The following is a 12,973-nucleotide window of genomic DNA, read 5'->3' as shown; positions in this document are numbered from 1 at the left end:
GTGGGGGATGTCAGTGGTTGTGGCAGAGGTCAGTGTGGGTATTAGGTGACGGGCAGACATGAGGGGGCAGTCTGGAGTCGGGGGGGTTGGGGTAAGTGGGGGCAGTGGGATGAGTGTGGACTAGCGGGGGCTGCCTGGGGTCACAGCAGAAGTCAATGGGTGCAGTGGGAGATGGGATGACTTGATGGGGCTGGCTGAGGTGAGGGGGTTGGTTGAGTAGGGGTAGTGGAAGGAGGACAGACTAGGGGGTGCTGGCTGGGATCAAGGCAGAAGTTGGGGTAGTGGGAGTAAGGCAGACACAAGGGGACATTTTGGGATCGTGACAGAGGTCAGAGGGTGTAGTGGGAGGAGGGCAGACTTGAGTGGGCTGCATGGGGGTGGGAGGGTAGGGGAAGTGGGAGTAGTAGGAAAAGGGTGGACTAGCAGGGGCTGTCTTGGTTGTAGTGGAGGTCAGTGGGGGTAGTCTGAGGAGAGCGCACGTGAGGTGTCTACCTGGGTTTGGGACAGTGGGGGTAGTGGGAGGAGGGCAGATTATTGCAGGGCTGCCTTGGGTCAGGGGCAGGGATAGTGGAGGAAGTGGAGGTAGGAGGAGAGGCCAGACTAGTGGGGGCTGGCTGGGGTCAGGGGCTTGGTGCAGTGGGCATAGTGAGTGGAGGGCGGGTTGGGGCAGAGGTCAGTTGGGGTAGTGGGAGAAGAGCAGACTTGGGGGGCTACCTGGGGTCAGGGATTTCGGGCAGTTGGGTAGAGGTAGGAGGGAGGACTAGCAGGGCTGTCTGTGGTTATGGCAGAGGTCAGTGGGGGTTGTGGGAGAAGGGTGGATTTGAAAGGACAGCCTGGAGTCAGCGGATTGGGGCAGTGGTGGTAGTGGGAGAGCGCAGACTAGCGGGGGCTGCCTGGGGTCAGGCAGAGGTCAGTGGGGGTAGTCAGAAGAGGGCAGTCTAGCAGGAGCTCTCTGGGGTTGTGGCAGAGGTCATTTATTTGTTTATTATTTATTTATTTATTTATAAAGCGCTCCGGACCCGGGAGTGAATGGGCGCTGGTACAGGTTACAAAGCACAATGCATGGTAATTAACAGTAATAATTTTAGCAAGGGTTATATACATAGAGTACAGTCAAAGGCAATGAAAACAGACATAAATGATACATGTACAGTATATACAGAAAGTAAATTGTGTCTAACGTACTGATTGACTTTGTGCCAATAGCCACCGAATGGCAAGTTTCCTAAAGGACTGGAAGGAATTGGCCGACTTAATGTTTAGTGGCAGGGCGTTCCAGCATTGGGAGGCGAGGACAGTGAAGCTAGATCCTCTGGCTCTTTTGGAGATAAATCTGGGCACCATGAGACAGAGGGTGTTGGATGATCTAGTGGTTCTAATGGATTGCTTCCAGGTGAATTTGTTCGTAAGGTAGGGGGGGGCTAGGAGATTGAGGGCTTTGTATGTGAGGCAGAGAGTTTTTAGGTCATTTTTTTGTTTGATGGTAAGCCATTTGCATGTGATTCTGGTGTCAGAGATATGCTCACGCCTAGGAATGTTTAGTGCTGCTCGTAGCGCATTGTTTTGAATGACTTGGAGTTTACTAGTTATAGCTTGGTTGGCACCTTGGTAGAGGCTGTTGCAGTAGTCTAACTTAGACTTTATGAGGGCTCTCGCTAGTGTAAGGCAGCTATTGGTAGAGAGAAAAGGTCTACAGGCCCGAATTAGTTATCCTGTGTAGGCGGTGGAGGAGGCAATTGCATTGACTTGCTTAGTAAGGTTGATATTGGAATCAAGATAGAAGCCAAGAGTTTTCGCATTTTTGGCGACAGGGATGGTGTTGCCATCAATGATGATTTTGGAATAGTTAGGGCTCAGTTTTTGTAGGATGTTGGGTGAACCAACAATAAGCAGTTCGGTCTTCTCGTCATTCAGGCAGAGGCCATGTGTGGCCATCCATGCCTGAATGACAGAGAAGATTTCATTGATCCTGGTGACATCAGTGTTATAATTGCCAGATATGGTGAAAAGTATCTGGGTGTCATCCGCATAGTTTGTGTAAATGACACCCAGACGATCCAATTTATCAAAGAGAGGCTTTGTAAAGATATTATATAGGGTGGGGGAAACGCATGAGCCTTGTGGGACACCACAGGTGATGGGGATGGGGTCTGCTGCTGCCACAGGGGAAAAGACCCTCATGGTTCTGTTGGCCAGTAAGGACTGTATCCACGTGACAGCAGAAGGGGAGAAATGGGCGGCAGAAGAGAGGTGGTTGCAAAGTATTTTATGGTCGACTAGGTCGAAGGCTGCTGAGAGGTCTAGGAGGAGTAGGATAGCAGCCTTGCCCTTGTCTTTAATGTCGTCAATCTGACTTTTGAGATCAACAAGGGCAGTTTATGTTCCATGCTGAGGTCGAAAGCCAGATTGACGCAGTCCCAGTAATTGATGGGACTCTAAATAATTCTGGATTTGCAAGTAAGCAACTCTATCCAGGATTTTTAGCAGGAAGGGAACGGTCGTGATAGGCCTGTAATTAGTAGGAAAGGCTGGCTCCAGGGTCTGTTTTTTTAGAAGAGGGAGGACCCATGACTGTTTCAAATTGTTAGGTACTGCGTTAGTCGAGAAAGATATGTTTATAAGTTTAGAAATAAATGGGGAGAGGTCTCTCGCTGCATCTTTTATAATTTGTGCGGGACACCTGTCCCCTTTACACTTTGACGGTTTGAGGGAGGTAATAATATTTTGCACTTCTAGTGTGGTTACCTTTTTGAAGGTGAAGCCACAGTTGGTATTGGACGTGGTGGGTGAGCTAGGGGTGGGTAGGTTACTATTGGACAGCTGTAGTCTTTTATTTTCGCAAGGGCATTTTGGATGCTAGTGCACCATGGTTGGTCCTTCACGGACATGTCCGTAGGTGGATTAGGGTTTTCTAGCTCCTTCAAGATGGTAAATAGTTCTTTAGTACTGGAGCTAGCATTGTTTATTCTTACATTGTAGGCTTCCTCTTTGGCGCAAATTATTTCTTTTTTATAGAGGGAGGATGCATTGACGAGGTTAATTTTGTGTTCCTCAGATGGATTCAATTTCCACACAGTTTCCAATTTAGTTTTCTGATTTCTTAGTAATTTAAGTTCTGGTGTGTACCAAGAGTTAAGATGGGGTCTAGGTTTACCTTTACGTAATTTTAGGGGGGCAATGATGTCAATGGCTTTAGTCATGGCATCATTGTAGGTGTCTACAAGTAGGTTGAGGTCCGATGTGTCAGAGATCGTGTTGAGGCTCGGTAGAACCAGGGGAATGAGGGTTTCTATGGTAATGTTGTGCTTATTTCTGGTCATGCATGCTGGTGGCGGGGGGCACTGTATATGGTTCGGATTGTTGGTGCTAATGTCAAATAAGAGTAGGAGGTGGTCAGTCCATATAAGAGGCTGGGGGTCCTTACAGGCGATGTTGCAGTTATGGGCAGCGAGCCAATCTAAGGTTCTGCCCTTCTGATGCCTGAGTAAGGTGATAAGTTGAGTGTAGTTATGTTCGCAAAGGGCATTGGCAATGGTGGATGCAGGGGTATCGTGAGGATCATTGAACCCAGGTTAAAATCACCTACGATAATGTTCTGTGAGAGAGGTTTAGATTTCTTTGCTATGAGGGAGGTTATGTCTTCCTCAAAGGTCCCTGTTGGGCCAGGGGGCCTGTAAATTAGTTCCAAAGTGATAGTGGTCTTAGGGGTAGTTTGTATTTTAATGGAGAGGTGTTCACATGATTTCAGTATAGGGGCAGTGATAGATCTAATATCAAGTGAAGATTTGAATATGAGAGCTACACCTCCTCCGCGAGCATCAGGTCTGTCGACCCTAAGGATGGAGTAGTTGTCAGGAACCGCAAGGGTTAGATAAGGACCTGCTGCTGCGTGAAGCCAAGTTTCTGTGGTGGCAAGGAAGTCCAAATCTTCTGAGCGGATAAGGTCGGCGATTTCAGTAGGGTGAGCAACAAGGGATCTGACGTTAAGTAAGGCTCCTTTAAGTGAGCCGGAGTTTGCAAGGGCATTTTTGTTGGTGACTTTAGTCATGGGGGTAGTTAGTGCTTTACTCAGTGAGGTAAGAAGTCTGCAGCCTAATCTAGTGTTACGGGTGGTGATGTTGGGGTAGGCTGTAGGGCGATATTCTGTTATTTTAAGTGAGTTAAGGTTGGTGTCACAATAGGCATCTTGGCAAGGTCAACGAGGTTAGGTGGAGGGTGATCTGGAGTGGCGTCAATTTTAGCAGTATGATTTGTAGGGGCACTGTGGGGGAAGGGGGGAAGGGGGGAAGGGTGGGCAGGAAGGGTGTAGGGTAGGGAATGGGGTGATGTCTAGGGCAGCCAAGCTTAGCTAGGCCATTGCTAAATGGGATGTAGCTACTTCTACTACAAGGCATGTGATTAGGCATGACACAGAAGGGGAACATGATAATGATGAGCCAGGCTGACATAGTTCAAGACAATGGTAGGTCATGAGTACAGTGGCTAGATTCGAGTTATGTGTAAATTGGCAAAGTCGCTAGTAAATGGAGCAAACACAGGCAGACTCAGGCTAGTTAGTGTAACAACTGGGCAAGACGCAAGTGTACAGTGGTCAGTAAGTGACCAACGGTCACAATGCAATTACACAATGGTCGCTAGGTGACCAAAAGGCACATACGATTTCGCAGAGGCCTCTAGGCGACCCAGCGGCATAAGGGCCAGGACTCTACACAGTTACACAGTAGGCCAAAGTGACCATTAGGGGTAGTGGGAGGAGCCCAGACTAGCAGGGCTGCTTAAGGTTGGGGGGTTGGGGCAGAGGGGGAAGTGGGATGAGGGTGGATTAGTGGAGGCTGCCTGGTGTTAGGGCAGAAGTCACTGGAGGTAGTGAGAGGAGGGTGGACTAGCGAGGACTGTCTATGGTTTTGGTAGAAGTTAGTGGGGTAGTGGGAGGAGGGCAGAATTGAGAGGGATGCCTGTGGTCAGGGTTTGTGGCAGTGGGGGTAGTGGGAGGAAGGTAGACTTGCAGGGGCTATCTGGGGTCATGGCAGATGTTGGTGGTGGTAGTGGATGGATGGCATACCAGCAGAGACTGCCTGAGATCAAGGGGAGGTCAGTGGGTTTAATGGGAGGTGGGCAGACTTGAAAGGGCTGCCTAGGGTCACGGGTTGTGGTAGTGGGGGTGGTGTGTGGAGGGCAGAGTAGCAGGGCTGCCTGGAGTCATGGCAGAGGACCATGGGGGTAGTGGGAGGAGGGCAGACTAGCAGGAGCTCTCTGAGTTTGTGGCAGAGGTCATTGTGGGTAGTCGGAGGATGGCGGACTAGCAGGGGCTGCCTAGGGTTGAGGTGGAAGTCAATGGGGGTAGTGGGAGGAGGGCATTCTAGCAATTTCTCTCTGGGGTCATGGCGGAAGTCAGTGGGGGTAGTGGGCGGAGAGCAAAATTGAGGGGGGTGAATGGGGTTAGGGTAGTGGGAGAAGGGCAGACTAGAGGGGGCAGTCCGGCATCGTTTGTGGAAAATGTCAGTGGGGTAGTGCAAGGAGTTCAGACTTAAGGATGCTGGCTGGGGTCAGGGGTTTCGGGCATTGGGGTAGTGGGAGGAGGGCAGACTAGCAGAGCTGTCGGTGGTTGGGGCAGAGTTCAGTGTGGGTAGTGAGAGAAGGGCAGACTTGAGGGGTAGCCTGGAGTCAGGGGGTTGGGGCAGTGGGAGTAGTGAGAGGAGTGTGGACTAGCGGGGGCTGCCCAGGGTTCTGGCAGAAGTCAGTGGGTGCAGTGGGAGGAGGGCCGCCTAGTCAGGGCTGCCTGGGGTTGGGACGGAAGTCAGTGGGGGTAGCGGGAGATGGGAACACTTGATCGGGCTGGCTGAGGTGAGGGCGTTGGCTGAGTGAGGGGTAGTGGAAGGGAGACAGACTAGGGGGTGCTGGCTGGGTTCAGGGCATAAGTCAATGGGCTAGTGGGAGGAAGGTGGACACAAGGGGGCTGTTTGGGGTCGTGGCAGAGGTCAGTGGTCAGTGGGTGTACTGGGAGGTGGGCAGAATTGAGTGGGATGACTAGGATTGGGAGGGTAGGGGAAGTGGGAGTAGTAGGAAAAGGATGGACTAGCGGGGGCTATCTTGGGATGTGGCAGAGGTCAGTGGAGATAGTTAGAGGAGGGCTGACTTGAGGTGGCTACCTGGGTTTGGGGGTTTGGGACAGTGGGGGTAGTGGGAGGAGGACGGACTGGCCGGGGGCTGCCTGGGGTCGGGGGTAAGGGTAGTGGAATTAGTGGAGGTAGGAGGAGGAGGCCAGACTAGCAAGGGCTGCCTCGGGTGAGGGGCTTTGGGCAGTGGGATCATGGGAGGAGGGCCGGTTGGGGCAGAAATCAGTGGGGGTTGTGGGAGAAGGGCGGGCTAGCAAGGGACATCTGGCGTCATAGTAGAAGTCCGTGGAGATGGTGGGAGGAGGGCAGAATTGAGGGGGGATGCCTTGGGTCAGGGGTTGAGGCTTTGGGGGTAGTGGGAGGAGAACAGACTAGTGGGGCTGCCTGGGGTTGTGGCAGTGGTCAGTGGGGGTAGTGAGAGGAGGGCAGACTTGAGGGGGCTGCCTGGGGTCAGGGATTTCGAGCAGTAGGGTAGTGCGAGGAGGGCAGACTAGCGGGGCTGTCTGTGGTTATGGAAGAGGTTGGTGGGGGTTGTGGGAGAAGGGCAGACTTGAGGGGGCAGCCTGGAGTCAACGTATTGGGGCAGTGGTGGTAGTGGGAGAGCGTGGACTAGCTGGGGCTGCCTGGGGTCAGGAAGAAATCGGGGAGGGCAGTCGAACGAGGGCAGTCTAGCGGGAGCTCTCTGGGGTCATGGTGGAAGTCATTGGGGGCAGTGGGAGGAGCACAGACTAGCAGAGCTGCCTAGGGTTGGGGGGTTGGGGAGAGAGGGAAGTGGGAGGAGGGTGGACTAGAGGAGTTTGCCTGGGTTTGGGGCGGAAGTCAGTAGGGGTAGTGGAAGGAGGGTGGACTAGCGAGGGCTGTCTGGGTTTGTGGCAGAAGTGAGTCGGGTAGTGGGAGGAGGGCAGAATTGAGAGGGATGATTGGGGTCAAGGCTTGTGGCAGTGGGGGTAGTGGGAGGAGGTGGACTCGCAGGGGCTGTCTGGGGTCATGGCAGATGTCAGTGGGGTAGTGAAAGGAACACGGACTAGCAGAAGCGGCCTGAGGTCGAGAGGTTGTCAGTGGGTGTAATGGGAGGAGGGCAGACTTGAAGGGGCCACCGAGGGTCATGGGTTGTGGCAGTGGGTGTGGTGGGAGGAGAGCAGACTAGCAGGGGCTGTCTGGAGTCATGGCAGGGGACCATGGGGGTAGTGGGAGGAGGGCAGACTAGCAGGAGCAGTCTGGGGTCGTGGAAGTGGTTATTGTGGGTAGTGGGAAGGGGGCGGACTAGCGGGTGCTGCCCGTAGTCAGTCATGTAGTAGTCAGTGGGAGTAGTGGGAGGGGGGCTGAATTGAGGGGGATACCTGAGTCGAGGGTTGAGGCAGTTTAGATAGTGGGAGAAGGGTAGACTAGCAGGGGCTGTCTGGGGTTGGGCATAAGTCAGTGGCAGCAGTTGGAATGGGGCAAATTTGCTGCACCTGTCTGGGGTAATGGCGGAAGTCAGTGGGGGTAGTGGGAGGAGGGCAGACTAACAGGGGCTGCCTGGGATTGGAGGGTTGGGGCAGTGGGGGTAGTGGGAGGAGGGCAAACCTCAGAAAGCCCCTGAAAGTTTGCCCTCTCCCATTAACTCCCTGCCCCAAATCCCAAACTCAGGCAGCCCCTGCTACACTGCCCTCCCATTACCCCCACTGACATCTGCCATGACCCCAGTCAGCCCTTGCTGGACCACCCTCCTCTGACTTCCCTTATTGCCCAAACCCCTGACCCCAAGGTACCCCCAGTATTCCACCCTCCTCCCACTACTCCCACTGCCCCAATCCCAGACCCAAGAAAGCCCTTGCTAGTCCACCCTTGTCCCATTACCCCTACAGACCTCTGCCCCAATCAGTGGGGGTAGTGGGAGGAGGGCGAACTAGCAGGGGTTGCCTGGGGTTGGGGGATTGGGGCAATAGGTGTAGTCAGAGGATGGCAGACTAGCAGGAGCTGACTGGGGTCATGGCAGAGGTCAGTGGTCATAGTGGGAGGAGGGAATACAAGCAAGGGCTGCCTGGGGTCAGGGCGGAGCTCAGTGGGGTAGTGGGAGGAGGGTTGACTAGCAAGGGCTGCCTGGGTTCAGGGGGTTCAGGCAGTGAGGGTAGTGGGACGACAAAGGCTTTGAGGAATTTGCCTGGGGTTTGGGCAGAGGTCAGTGGGGGTTGTAGGAGGAGGGCTGACTTGAGGGGGCTGGCTGGGGTCGGGGGCAGTGGGGGTAGTGGGAGAAGGGAGGACTAGCAGTGGCTGCCTAGGGTCGGGTTGGAGGTCAGTGTGGGCAATGAGGGGAGGGAAGACTAGCAGGGGCTGCCTTGGCTCATGGGGTTGAGGCATTGGGGTAGTGGGAGGAGGACAGACGTTAGGGGGCTGCCTGCAGTGACGGCATAGGTCTGTGGGGGTAGTGGGAGGAGGGCAGACTTGAGAGGGCTGTTTTGGGTCAGGGGGTTTGGGGCAGTGGGTGTATTGGAATGCAAGCAGAAGAGCGGGCCTGTCTGGGGTTGTGGCAGAGATCAGGCTTGTAGTGGGTGAGGGTTTACTAGCGGGGGCTGCCTGGCGTCCTGACAGAGGTCATTGGCGGTAGTGGGAGGAGTGTGCACTTGAGGGCACTGCCTGTCGTCACAGGGTTGGGGCAGTGGGGGTAATGGGAGGGAGGACGAGTGGGGCTGTCAGGGCTCGTGGTGGAGGTCGGTCAGGGGAGTGGGAGGAGGACAGACTAGAAGAGGCTGTCTGGGATCATGTCAGAGGTCAGTGGCGTAGTGGGAGGATGGTGGATTAGCAGAGACTGGCTCGGGTCAGGGGTTTGGGCAGTGAGGTGAGTGGGAGGAGGACACATTTGAGGAGGGGGCTGTCTGGTGTTGGAACGGAGGTCAGTGGGGGTAGTGTGAGGAAGGCTTACTTGGGGTTGCTTTCTGTGTTTGGGGCATTGGGGAAGTGGGGGTAGTGGGAGGAGGGACTTGAGGGGGCTGCTTTATTTTAGGGGTGAATGTGTAGTTTTGCATTTTGTGGGTGCTGCTTTGAGTTAAAGGTTCGGGGCTGTTGTTAGGGTGCTGATTTGAGTTTGGGAGTAAGGGCTGCAGTTTCGCTGGGGTGCTGCTCTGAGTTAGGGGGTACAGGCCGCAGTTTCACCGGGGTGATGCTTTGAGTTAGGGGGTATGGGACACAGTTTTGCCGTGGTGCTGGTTTGAGTCAGGGGTTATAGACTTCAGTTTTGCCGGGGTGCTGCTTTGAGTTAGGGGGGACAGGCTGCAGTTTTACCCAGGTGCTGGCTTTGAATAATGGGGAACACCAGGGCTTGACACTAGCCCGGCGCAATCATTATTTGATGGCGCACAATTTTGCTTGCCATGGGTACGTGTTGTTGGCGGTCCGGGTGCAACTCGTTTTTCTTTGCGCTGGAGGTTACTTTGCGCTTTTGATTCTATGAATTGGCTACCTGCGCTCATCTTCTCCTACTTGCAATGCTCTTTCTTGTGCAAAGTCATCGTGCCGCCAATAACCACTTTAATGCATAAAAGGAAGGGGGTTGGGGTTTGGATTAGTGGTATCACGTGAATTAACTGGTTGGTGGAATATCATTGGTAGATAAAAGAAGATGATCATTTTGCAAAAAAAATGCACATTTTATGAAAACGACCACAAGTGTTAGCACTTATGTGCTGTCGGGTAACCCCCTCGTGCAATTTTCAAACAGTGTGCGTAAAAATCAAGCATAGGAATAGGTGAAATCGTCTTCACTTTGCACGGTTACAGTCTGTTCTAAAAGGTGTAAATGCAGCGGCTAAGTAGCAGCATTTCCTATGGATTTCTATGGAATCCACCTGCCTTTAGCAGGTGACAGATATGGTGTGATGCGATGCAGGCATACCACAGGTTTTGCAGAAGGAGCGGGAAGAATGAGGAGGAAAAGGATTCCTGGTGCTGCCTCCCTCTCTGCCTGAAAAACATGTTCAAAATGACCCAGAGCGGATAATAGTGGCGCAAGCAGCCGTACGCCTAGTTTTACCACCTTGTTATACCACTCCGGGCCATTGATAATGATCCCCTACGTTTGTAGTTGTGTAACACAAAGGCAACCTAGAGGGTTAGACTATATGCAAAGATGGAATAGAAGCTTACTACAAAGGAAGAAGACGATCTGCACCCAAAACACTGATACCTGTACCCTCTCTTAGTCCTGTGTAAGACACCAAAACAGACGAACAAGCGAAAACACAGAGGTGAATAGGTAGAAACTAGACTAGGAGCTGCATATGAGAGATGGATCAAGAGGCCCTTAACTAATGCGAATCTCTATGGATCCAGTGATCCTTACCTACTGCAAATCTCGTTTTCACAGTGCATTGCACTACATGGAATACATTCCATGCAACTGACACGAGTGTATCAGAAGCTATAAAGACACTGCTCCAAACATTCATTTCATTTCTTTGTATTTTTACTGCTCGTACACTCGGCATGAAGGTTCTAGAGAACACAGTGGTTGAGAAATGGAATGTAAAAGTACACTTGAGTCTGTGAGTGTACCAGACTGGGAAGGTCATCAGATGCTTCAAGGTCAGGTTCTATAGAGATTACAGATATTATTATCTTTATTATTAGGATATTTATTGAGCACAGACCTAGCTTCAGGCATCAGCGGAGCGCTTAACAATCATACGAGAAGAGCAGGTGAAGGAAGCAGAGAAACAGGGAGTGGGGAGCTAACAACAGGGGAGAGGGAGGGCTGGCGTTTGTGCAGCAGGCAATCTACAAACAACCAGGATAGGAAACAGGGGAGCAGATAATACAGTCTCATGTAGGCTCGGTAGTTGCCAGTATATAGACCTAGCGTTAGGGAGGAGGAGCCATTCTTTGAAGAGGAGGGTCTTGAGCTCCTTCCTGAACTGTAAACGCGAGGGGACGAGTCCAATGTTGACAGGGAGGCAGCGCCAGAGTTTTGGGGCACAGACAGAGAAGGCTTGTCTTCTGGTTCTTTCCTTCCTGCACTGGCAGAGTTTGAGTCTGCACCTGTCCTTACTCTGGTGGATTGTAGGCCTCCAGAGATGGGGAGAGAGGAGATGGTAGGTTTTCAGATCTCACTGGTATTGCACCTGGCCCTGTCAGGTTCAAAGGGGAGGAAGGAATGAGTTCTAAAAGATGAAGCCTTGGGCATTAATAATTTTACCTCCAAAACTGGACGTGAGGAAAATGTATTTTGGGAGCCCGGCCTTAAGCCTGTCCCAGGCAGATTCAAGTAACGTTTTGTGATTGAGGCACTGGGGCTTTATGATTAAATATGAGTTTTGCCTATAAAGCATGCCCACAGAATACTGTGTACATCATTTTTTGGAATACATCATGTAAACAGATGTCGCATTTATGATTAGTAACAGTCTTTACAGGATCTTAGCTTTGCTTTCATGTGTTTCCTATGTCACTGATATGTTTTCTCCCTATTTGCGATACAATTACACTTTGTCCTCACTACCCTTGCATCAGAAAAGTGTATTAATAAGTGCAAAAAATGTATCAACTATAGTATCTTTGACCCTTCTGCACTGATCCAAAACGTGCAAAGTTCTTAAGCGGGGCTGTTTCTTGCCAAACGTGTGCCCTGGCTATCCAGCACTCGAGATCTTGTGTGGTCTGCAAAAACACAACCATGCTGACTGACCTCACGTAGCTCAGTGGTCTTCAGACAGTGGGGCTCCCGAAGGATGTCTAGAGGCGGGTCCAGGGTTCCTTAAAAAGAGATTACGTGACTGATTTTAATAGAAAATATAAGCATGAAATAGAAATATAAGCAGATATAGCTCGTGGTGGGCCTCAGAGTCTGGCTGAAACCGTGCCGGGAAAACCGGCAGGTAGCTGCCGGACCCGTAATGATTTACAACCACCTGACTTGCCGGAATCACCAGGGCATTAAAACCCCCGCCGGTATATAAATAAGGCGGTGGTAAATGTTAACACCCGTTTCCATTTGAGTCCCATAGGACTGAATGGGAATGGGGATCACGGATGCATGCACCGGCACCGCTTCCGTAAAAGTCTGTGGGCGGGTGCCGTTCCGCCTGCCAGGTCACACCAGACTTGCAGTTTGCCGGTCCGGAACAACAGTGCCTGTAAGCTTACCGGCACCGTTGTTTCCGGACCGGCAAACTTGTAATGAGGGCCAACGTTTTTACTCAAGGTGTGACCCAGTAGAAAAAAAGTTTAAATACCACTGAAAATACATTTGTTAAATGCAATGACCCAAAATAGAGTCTCTAGTTTGTGTCATTGGGTTTAAAACATTTAAAGTGCTGCTCCTTAATGAGACTGGAAGAGGATTCAAAGCGTCAGCTTCTTGTTGAACTATTTTGTACATGGACTTCCTGGCACTGCACAATGTTTCTACATTGCCAAGAAATAAGAGGCTATTCTTATGACGCTCATTTGCTTAGGGATGCAGGACAGAACACATTTTGGAATGGGACCAATGTGCTTTGCTGTGTTGTTCTTCCGCTGCTTCTCTCTGCATGGAAAGGCATTGAAAATGAAGCCCAAATCACACAACCATTGAGGGAGGAATTATAAGTGTGCTGCCTGCTTAAGCTAATTTCAAGTGAAATAAGTAACCTGCAGCACATCAAAATGCTGTAGACCTCAGTGGTTTGTTGAAGGAGTGCGGATATGACATTTGTAACGCGCCTATTCACAAGTGTTTCAAGACATGCAGACACGTACAGCATTGCCCTGTTTGAATAAGCCCCTGAGGTCTACAGCTTCTAGGTATGTTGCAGGTTGCCTATTTCTCATGAAATAAGGTTAAACACGTGCACGCATGTGTCTATGGTGCTGTTTCACTCTGACAGTATGCCTTGCTACACGAA

Source organism: Ambystoma mexicanum, chromosome 2p (assembly GCF_040938575.1).
Source record: "Ambystoma mexicanum isolate Mex_15411 chromosome 2p, UKY_AmexF1_1, whole genome shotgun sequence".
Taxonomy (NCBI): domain Eukaryota; kingdom Metazoa; phylum Chordata; class Amphibia; order Caudata; family Ambystomatidae; genus Ambystoma; species Ambystoma mexicanum.
The sequence above is the reverse complement of the archived record's forward strand: the minus strand, read 5'-3'. Positions refer to the sequence as shown.